The sequence below is a fragment of the Chiloscyllium plagiosum genome, unplaced genomic scaffold (assembly GCF_037043375.1).
Source record: "Chiloscyllium plagiosum isolate Xiang-an unplaced genomic scaffold, Cpla_swu_hap1 HiC_scaffold_39, whole genome shotgun sequence".
In the NCBI taxonomy this organism is placed as follows: domain Eukaryota; kingdom Metazoa; phylum Chordata; class Chondrichthyes; order Orectolobiformes; family Hemiscylliidae; genus Chiloscyllium; species Chiloscyllium plagiosum.
Window position 1 is genome coordinate 64,505,037 of NW_028270177.1, and position 9,708 is coordinate 64,514,744.

A 9,708-nucleotide genomic window follows, 5' to 3' on the forward strand; every position below is an offset into this window, starting at 1 on the left:
TTTATTAAATATGGGAGCTAACATTGTATACAGTACTCCAAGTGAGGACTCAGCAACAGCCAGTGTGGTTAACCAATCCTCAGTCCATGCTAATACATTACCCCGATATCATGATCTCCTAAATTGTTCAATTACCTTTTATGTAGCACCTTATCATTTACATTTTTAAAATCCAAATACAGAACATCATTGGATTGCCCTTTATCAGCCCTGATTGTTATCTCCTCGATGAACTGTCGTAAATTTGTCAAATATAGTTTCTCTTTCACAAAACCCAGTCTACCATGTTTAATGATAAGCTTTTCTAAATGTCCTGCAATTTCTTTCTTTAATATTCGACTCTGTAGATTCTTTCAGTAGATTTGCTAAGTATGATTCATCTCTCTTAAATCCATGCGGACTCTGTCCAATCCCGTCACTGTTCAGTAAGAAACTTCACTGTACTTCAGTATATTTATTAAATGTATCTGTGTTTATTTTTAAAAATTGATTACTTATAAATGCTGGACACATGCAATATCAATAGATTAGTGACTCTGAATTTGGGTTATAATGTTTTTTTTGTTAATTCCTTTTCGTACTGTGTTATGCAGACAGCACCAAGTGATCACTCTTAATTGTGAGTAACTTTGAAAATAATATATTTTAAAAATGACATCCCAAAATGCTGCCTCATTATTGTGCAAGGAGGATTTTGCATTCAATAGTTTGCCGATAAAATTGAACAGATGTTTGCTGCAATTTGGCCAGACTGCAGGTTACACCAAAGTGGCAACTCTGCTCTCAAATTCTTACTTGACACTGCCCAAGGCGATACTGATGGGACTTCACTTTGCGATTCTTGTTCACCAGCATTATTTCCAGGTTTAATCGTATAATCATTCTAGAGCTTATAATTTTAGACAACTTCCCCTTTAGGTACATATGTAACTATCATACTGAAATGTTGCACTGAATGGTACCAAATCTGAAATTTATCTCTAATCTGATAGTAACATGTTCTGACCCTTCTACATATGCATTGGCATCAGTCTATGCCAGTTATTTTTCTGAAGTCTGTAATTCCTGATGAAGGGCTTATGCCCGAAACATCAACTCTCCTGCTTCTCGGATGCTGCCTGACTTGCTGTGCTTTTCCAGCATGACACTTTTCGACTCTGATGTCCAGCTTCTTTGGTCATCACTTTCTCCTTTGATCAACAAAAAATCTTCTTGGTTTAATCTTCTCAAAGTGCAATAGGAACCAATTCATGAAATTCAGATATCTCACATTTACCTTAACGATGCGAAGGCTAAGACATTGCTAAATTATTGTCAGTAATTGAAACCATGCTGACAAACTTGTGCAGTATCAGTGCCTCACGTTTAGAGTGTTCCCAGATATCGTGCAGCTGCAGTATTTTGTTTTACACTCAGCTATATGTTGTTCTCACTTGTTTCTTTGTGAAAGTTTACAAAACTAATCTGGATGAATGAACTTATGATTTCTTTAACCAATGTTGGGAGAAAAAAATGTCAGTATTTCAAGTGCTGATAAAGTAAAATAAACTGATAATCAGTAGAAAGGGTTTAATCCCAATGCTGGCAAATGGGATTAGATTGATTTTGGATATCTGGTCAGCATGGGCAAGTTGGACTGAAGGGTCTGATTTTGTGTTGTACAACTGTGACTTCATTCTCTCAATTATTCAAGAAGTTGAATACTTCGAGGAGGAAAAGGAGAATTTATGCAGAGAGTGCACTTGAAACGATGATTGAGGTATATCAAACTCACATTGTTTCATGACCTTTTCCTCTGGGTTCTTCAATGAACAAACTTGTTTTATTATCTGAATAACTATGTATCATGTGATTTGTTTCGCACAAAATATTTCGTTAGGATCTAGTGAACTATTAAGAAGTGTTCATGTTTAAAATTTAGGCAGTGTGATTATTAAGCAAGAAAACGTTGGCGTTTTTCTCCCACTGAATCATTGCTCTATAAAAGGTAACAATCTTTTTATCTGTTCTGGGCACTGAATATATGGAAGTCAATTCTGAAGGAAAAAAATCCTCGTCGGTAATGTTCCCACATATGTGGAGTAATTGCTTCTGGTCACTCTTCAGGTTATAGAGGCTCGGAAAGAAATGAGTTGCCCAAAGTTAGCAAAATCATGTGGATGGACTATGCTCATTGGGGAAACTTGCAGGATCTGTAGAAGGAACACGTGTTTCAGAGTGTATGCAATAAACCTGAACATTGTTATTTTTTTCACAGAGCTTGGGACCCGACTGGAGCAGCAATGAAGCTCGTATTGTTTTTTTTTTAATTTCCGAGCTTGCCAAATTATTGTTGTTAAATGCAGGTGACTTTATCAAAGCGCATTTCACACTCCGCAGCCAGGAATTTGATCCCAATTCTGTCAGTCCATCCATTCCCAAGGATAACAGGTATTTTAGATGTATGCACTCCATTTCACTATTTGAATTGTATACTTCAGTGGTTACATCCTCTTGGATTCATAATTTCAAATTACTCAGTGATTTTTTTTGTCCCCCCTGAATTTGCCAAGCACTGGGCAGTTCTGGAATATTCCAAATATTTACAATAGATGCATTCACACTATTGAAGGCAACCTGGCAGATTTGAATATCATTCAGGTAGTCAACAACAATACATAAGTAACTTTATGAATTGTTTACTGTACACCAACAACGCAAGCCAAGTATTAGTGAAACCACAGCTTATTTTCCATGGATTCCCAAATATAAACAGTGCATTCCAGATATGCTCACTATCACCATCTGGGAGCAGTCTCCCAAAGTGCTCCCAGAATTTAGAAAGCACATAAACTGCCCTCCAAAGCTAAATCTGCTGTCACAGGCATACAATGACATTTATTGTCCAGTTCTTTGATGTGACAAATGATTTTACAAACAATTTATAAAATACTTTAAATCCTGAAGAAATGTGATGTCAGCCCTTTGGAGAAGTGAATGGAAAGTGTGATGTTTGCTTGACGTTTGGCTCTAGGTATCAGACTGAACTGAACCTTTAGCAAGATGTGGGATGTTTCCCACACACTTTGTTTAAAAAAGCAAAGATTATGCTCTGAGATTTAAATGTTCAATCAGGTTTAATGCAATCCTTCCAAAGATTGAGTTTGACTTCAGCTGCTTTAAAGAGACATGCTCTTGGCTTTCAATTTTATGACATGTGATCATTCTTTGCTAAAGGTGGCTGTGTGCAACACTGCAGGATGTTGTGCTGAAGTGCCTCATTGGGTGGATGAGCTTTATTACTGGTGTAACTTAGCTAATTTTGAGATGGAATACTTTTTGGAGTTAAATCTTGTTTTTAAACTGAGACGTGTTTGTGTAACTCAAGTGTGGAAACTATGCTCATGTTTGCAAGGAACCTTTCACTTTTGGAGATTAGTATTTTTCCGATCTGTTTGTAAATAAAGTTCAATATAGAAAGCACAGTGCTGGAGAACCGCAGGTCCAGCAGCATCTCTGAGGGGAAAAACACATTGTAAGCTCCAAGTCTCATGACCATTTGTCCGTTCAGACGAAGAGTCACCAAAATTGAAATGTGACATTATTTTTCTCTTCACCGATGCCCTCAGAACTTCTGAGTTTCTCCAGCACTTTGTTTCTGGGGTTCAGATCTCCAGCACCTGCAGTTTATTGTTTTGTTATCGATCCTATGATTTGACTTGGGGAGCGAGAGGCAGCAACTGTGATCAACTAGAATAAAACTCCCCACCCATGAAAAAAAGACACATAGTTCTTTATACTTTGCAAAACATGACTGTAAATAAGAAATGCAATTAAGCTAAGTGCAAGATGATATACCACCTGCCTTGTCTCAAACTTGCTACTCATCTTTGAGGACTAATCTGTCAGAATTGCGTTTGCTCGCTTCCTTTGAGATCACAGTCCACAAATGTCCCAGTTCCAGTTCCTGGGCCGGGCCCAGTTACCACATTGCAGTGGGGTGGGGAGCTTTGTGTCAGCCTGAAGTTTTTGTTAACAGCAACATTGCAGGTTGAAGTTGACGGTTTTGACTAATATTGTGTCATCAAACTTGGAGGAAATCCTTCCGAATGTATTGATTAACTGGACTGAGCCTGTTTATATGCAGCCCTGTTAGTAGTGCTTTAATGTTCTAAGAATCACACAACACCAGGTTATAGCCTACCAGGTGTAATTAGAAGTACACTAGCTATCGGAGCGCCGCTCCTTCATCAGGTGATTGTGGAGGGCACAGTTCTAAGGCACAGAATTTATTGCAAAAATTTATAGTGTGATGTAACTGAAATTATCCATTGAAAAATACCTTGATTGTCTGTTGAGTCTTTCATCTGTTTGAAAACCATGATAGTTTCATTTCTTTCATGTGTAAATCACAAAACCTTATTTTAAAAGTTGCATTCCTGACAACACTCAACACTCCCACCAAATCACTCATTGTATTAATCACTGCACAGTCTCAACAAAGGAATGAAACTTGATGGACCACATTACATCTACCAATGCACTGGAAAATACAACAACACAATCAGCCCTCTTGACCCTGCAACTTCCGCCTCACTGTGGGCCAATAACAGCAGCAGAACTGTACTCCAGCCCAATCTGAAATCTCATGGCCTGGTATAACCCCCACTCAACCATTAACATCAAGCCAGGGGATCAACCCTAGTTCAATGGAGAGTTCCACAGAGCATGCCAGGAGCAATACCAGGCATACATAAAAATGTGGTGCTAACCTGGTGAAGCTACCCAACCTGCATGCCAAACAGCGCAAGCAACACCAAATAGAACTATTGTAGGGGGTAGTGTAATTTTTAAATGGTTAGCTGCATTTAAGTCTTTTCTACCTTATAGTAAACACAAGCAGACACTCGAAACTGTTGCCGGACCTCCCCCATGTTTTTATGAATGAAACAATTGTAACAGCTTTCCTCGATAGTTGAGAGACCGCCCTTAACCACAGTTGTACAACATCATCCATATAAGGAAAGAACGGGGAACCCGAACACTGATTGGCCAAGTGAGTAACAAAATAATCGCAGGCACCAGAACCCAAATAAGGAAAACAGTGGGGAACCCTAGCACTCGTTGGTCAAGACAGCAGTAGGAGACCCAGCCCACATTTACGTGTATATAATGTGTGGAGATAATTATTCATGTGTGTACCCATGAGGCACTGCACCCGACTTTGCAAAGTTGAATGAAAAGTTTTGGACAGACTCCTCCGTGTCTTTGTTCCTGGGAAGGGAAATAAAAGTGCCGGAGATGGGGCCGGACAGCCGCTTATCTCGCACAATTGGGGGCTCGTCCGGGATGAAATAATTATTGCCGGGGGGGCAGTCTCTTCGGCTCACGGATCAGGCCTGATCACAACAAAGACGCGTCTAGTATATATTTACTTCTCACTGATCAGCTTGGTCCGTCGGCCGTCGGCCAAGAGAGGATGTGACCCGGCTCATTTAAAAATAATTTTGAATCCTGGAAAAGGAACACACGGACGAGTGTTGGGGCGACCGGTTAGTGACTATTCACGGGGGTACACACATTTAAAAAGGCCAGACAACTCCGTGCACGGATCAAGGTAAGAGAGTTTCTTTTGTTCTTCCTTGTTGGCCGCGTGGTTTTGACGGTCATCTGTGAAAACGCTTTGGGCGTTTAAGACCAGGACCGAAGATAAACCACGGGAAATTGTGGTTTGACGGTCATCTGTGAAAACGCTTTGGGCGTTTAAGACCAGGACCGAAGATAGACCATGGGAAATCAGACTTCTAGATTTACTAAGGAGAAGTCAGGGAAGACTGCAAATGGGAAAGAAATACCCCCCGATAGTCCATTAGGTCGGAAGTTAAATCTATGGACGGACAGTAGTAGAACGAAGGACTTAAAGAAAGAGACCATGATAAAATATTGTTGTTTTATATGGACCAAAGAACCTATCCGCACCCCGTCGGTAGTTTGGCCCGAGTATGGGTCTGATGAAGACTGGGTGTGTCAAATCCTAAATGTATATGTTAACAGAAAACAACCGTTTGACCCAGAAGAGAGCAAATACGCCGCCGCCTGGTTGGCGGGCGACGGCGAGAGTCCCACGCGTCTCTATCCTCTGATTCCCCAAACAGACCCGAGGAAGCCCCAGAAGTCTTGGGACATCCTCACCGACGGTTTGCCACCGTCTGCCCCGCCCCCGTATATACCACCTGCGCACGACCAGGCGCACGACCAGGCGCACGACCAGGCGTCCAGCGCGGACCTCCCTCCTGCGACGGATAAATCCGATCCCCAGCAGGCTACGACCAGTGAAGCAGGGACTGCTGCGGGGTGGGGGGGGGCACAGGAGGGGGCGCAGAACCCACCCCAGGCACTAGGAAATCAGTCCGACTCGAGATGCGGAAAGGCTGAGAAGAGGAATTGAGAGCTGGGAGGAGTGACAATATTGAACAGCTGAACCCCTTACGAGAGGTGCCGTTTGGGAACGAACAGACTGGGTTCGTAGTACAACCTTTAAATTCTGGGGATATCCGGCAACTCCGTAACGGACTACCCCGTCTACTGGACGACCCCATCAGTGTGAGAATACAACTGGACCAATTTCTGGGGCCCAGTATATACACATGGGCTGAATTGCAGGCCATGATGATAATACTATTTAATTACGATGAAATTGTTATGATCCGGAATAGTGCAATGGCCATTTGGGATAGGGAGCATCAGGACGGCCCTCAGCATGGAGAGCAGAAGTACCCCTTAGAGGACCCCCGGTGGGATCATAACGACGCGGGGGGACGGGCAAATATGACAGATCTCAGAAGCCTTATAATCAGGGGGATCCAAACCTGCGTGCCCAAACAGCGGAATTTAGCGAAAGTATTCGAAGTTGGACAGGAAAAGGATGAATCCCGAGTGAGTTTTTAGACCGTTTGCGGGAGTCCATGCGAAAGTATTCAGGTTTAGAACCCGATGGGGAAATAGGCAAGGCCATGCTTAAGGTGCACTTTGTGACTAAGTCATGGCCTGACATTCAGGAGAAATTACAGAAAGTGGAGGATTGGGCTGAAAAAGATGTTGCAGAATTATTACGGGAAGCACAGAAGGTGTACGTTCAGAGGGATGGAATAAGGGAGAAACAGAATACAAAAATGATGGTGGCAGCCGTACGGGAAGCTTGTAAGTCCACCGGAATGGGGGAGGGAGGTTATGGGGTGGAAAGAGGAACGTCGAAGAAAAGTTGGAGAGGGAGAGAAGCGAGACGGGGCAGAAGTGAGAGAGGAGGATCTTATGGAATTGAGCGGCCTCCGATGGCCGGATGTTACCATTGCGGGAAACTGGGACACTTCAAAAGGGATTGTCCCGAGTTTAAAAGGGAAAAAGAAGGGATGTATGAAATGGAGCGTGAACAAATGGATTAGGTAAGTCAGGGGAGGATGGGAACACGGGCCTACCAAGAACCCCTGGTAAATTTACGGGTGGGCCCATTTAGACAAGATGTTACCTTCTTAGTTGACACAGGCGCCGGCAGGTCCTCAATCCCCCTCCATCCTAGGGTGGTTGGCTTCCAAGCTAAAACATTAAACATTTCAGCGGTTAAGGGTGGGGTTTTTAGTGCAAAAATATTCGAACCACAACCCTTGCGGCTGGAGGAGGAGGAGCTCCAGGTGGAACTCCTTCACCTCCCACATCTTCCCTATGGGTTGTTGTGACGGGATTTGATAGTCCGTTTCGGATTACGAATAGAAGTGGGAGAAGAGGATGAATTAGCCGTTACCATGTCATACCTTTGTGAGTCCCGATTGACAGAGATAGACCCTAGGGTTTGGGTCGCCAATGGGAACCGGGGGGGACTCGCAATTCGATCTGTGGAGTTAAAACTAAAGCCCCAGAGCCCCGACGTCAGAGTGCGCCAATACCCCATCTCTTGGGAAGGGAGGCAGGGCCTGAAGACAGTTATGGAAGACCTAATAAAAGATGGATTGGTAGAGCCCTGTATGTCACGATACAATTCCCCCATCCTGCCGGTCTGGAAGTCGGACGGGAGCTACCGAATGGTCCAAGACCTAAGGGAAGTAAATAAAATTGTCCAAGTACGGCACCCTGTGGTACCGAACCCATACACTATGCTGGGGCGAATACCCCCGGACCACGGCTGGTTTAGTGTTATAGACTTAAAGGATGCCTTCTGGGCGTGTCCCCTGGACAAGGACAGTAGGGATCTTTTTGCTTTTGAATGGGAGGATCCTGATACTGGCAGAAAACAGCAGTACAGGTGGACCGTGCTTCCCCAAGGATTCACTGAGTCCCCGACTCTGTTCGGGCAGATTCTGGAACAATTATTGGAGGGACTAACCTTGTCCCCGGCCCTTAAGCTTATACAATACGTGGACGATCTCCTTTTATCCGGACCCACGGAGGAGGACGTCCTACTTGGGACTAATGCCCTGTTAAATTACCTAGCTGAGAAGGGGTTAAGAGTGAGTCAGAAGAAGCTCCAATATGTCGAGAAAGAGGTTAAGTACCTGGGACACTTGATAAGCCAGGGACAGAAACGAATAAGTCCGGAAAGAGTGCGGGCAATAATCGAACTAGGCCTCCCAACGACCAAGAGGGAGTTGCAGATGTTCTTGGGACTCTTAGGCTATTGTCGGTTATGGATAGACGACTATGCCCCCCTTACTAAAGACTTGTACCTAAAACTCATTGAGGAGGCACCCAACAGAATAAAATGGGAGGAGGAGGAGAAAAAGTTAATTGGAATTCTAAAAGAAAAATTGATGACCACACCTGTTTTAAGCTTGCCGGATTTTAGTAAGACATTTCGTCTCTTTGTGAACTCCAGAAAGGGAACCGCTCTTGGAGTATTGACCTAGGATTGGGGGGGAGAAAGGAAGCCCGTGGCTTTCCTGTCAAAAATTCTGGATCCAGTCTCCCGAGGATGGCCGGAGAGTGTCCAAGCGGTGGCAGCCACGGCAAAGCTGGTAGAGGAAATCAGGAAGTTGACTTTCGGGACCCCCTTGACAGTCACTACTCCCCACCAGGTTAGAACTATCCTGAATCAGAAGGCTGGGAGGTGGCTGACTGACTCGAGAATTCTGAAATATGAAGCCATATTGTTAGACCGAGAAGACCTCCGAATAGAAGTCGGGGGCTGCCAGAACCCGGCGGACTTTCTTTGGAAAGGGGAAGGGGAGGAGGAACTGGAACACTGCTGTTCAGACATAATAGAGTACCAGAGTAAAGTGAGGGAAGATCTGAGGGATACCCCTTTACATGCAGGAAGGCGGTGGTACATTGACGGGTCCTCTCGAGTGATAGATGGGAAGAGACACAACGGTTATGCAGTCATTAGTGAGACTGGTTGGGAATTAGTGGAAAGTGGACGGCTACGGAATGCCTGGTCCGCACAAACGTGCGAATTGTACGCCTTGCACCGGGCTCTGAGGAATTTAAAGGGAATAGCCGGGACAATCTACACTGACTCTAAGTATGCCTTTGGGGTAGTACACACCTTTGGGAAGATCTGGAAGGAAAGGGGAATGATAAATAGTAGAGGAAAGGAGTTGGTCCACGAGGAACTAGTAGCCTGAGGAATAGAGACCCTGGGGAATTCTAAAAGAAAAATTGATGACCACACCTGTTTTAAGCTTGCCGGATTTTAGTAAGACATTTCGTCTCTTTGTGAACTCCAGAAAGGGAACCGCT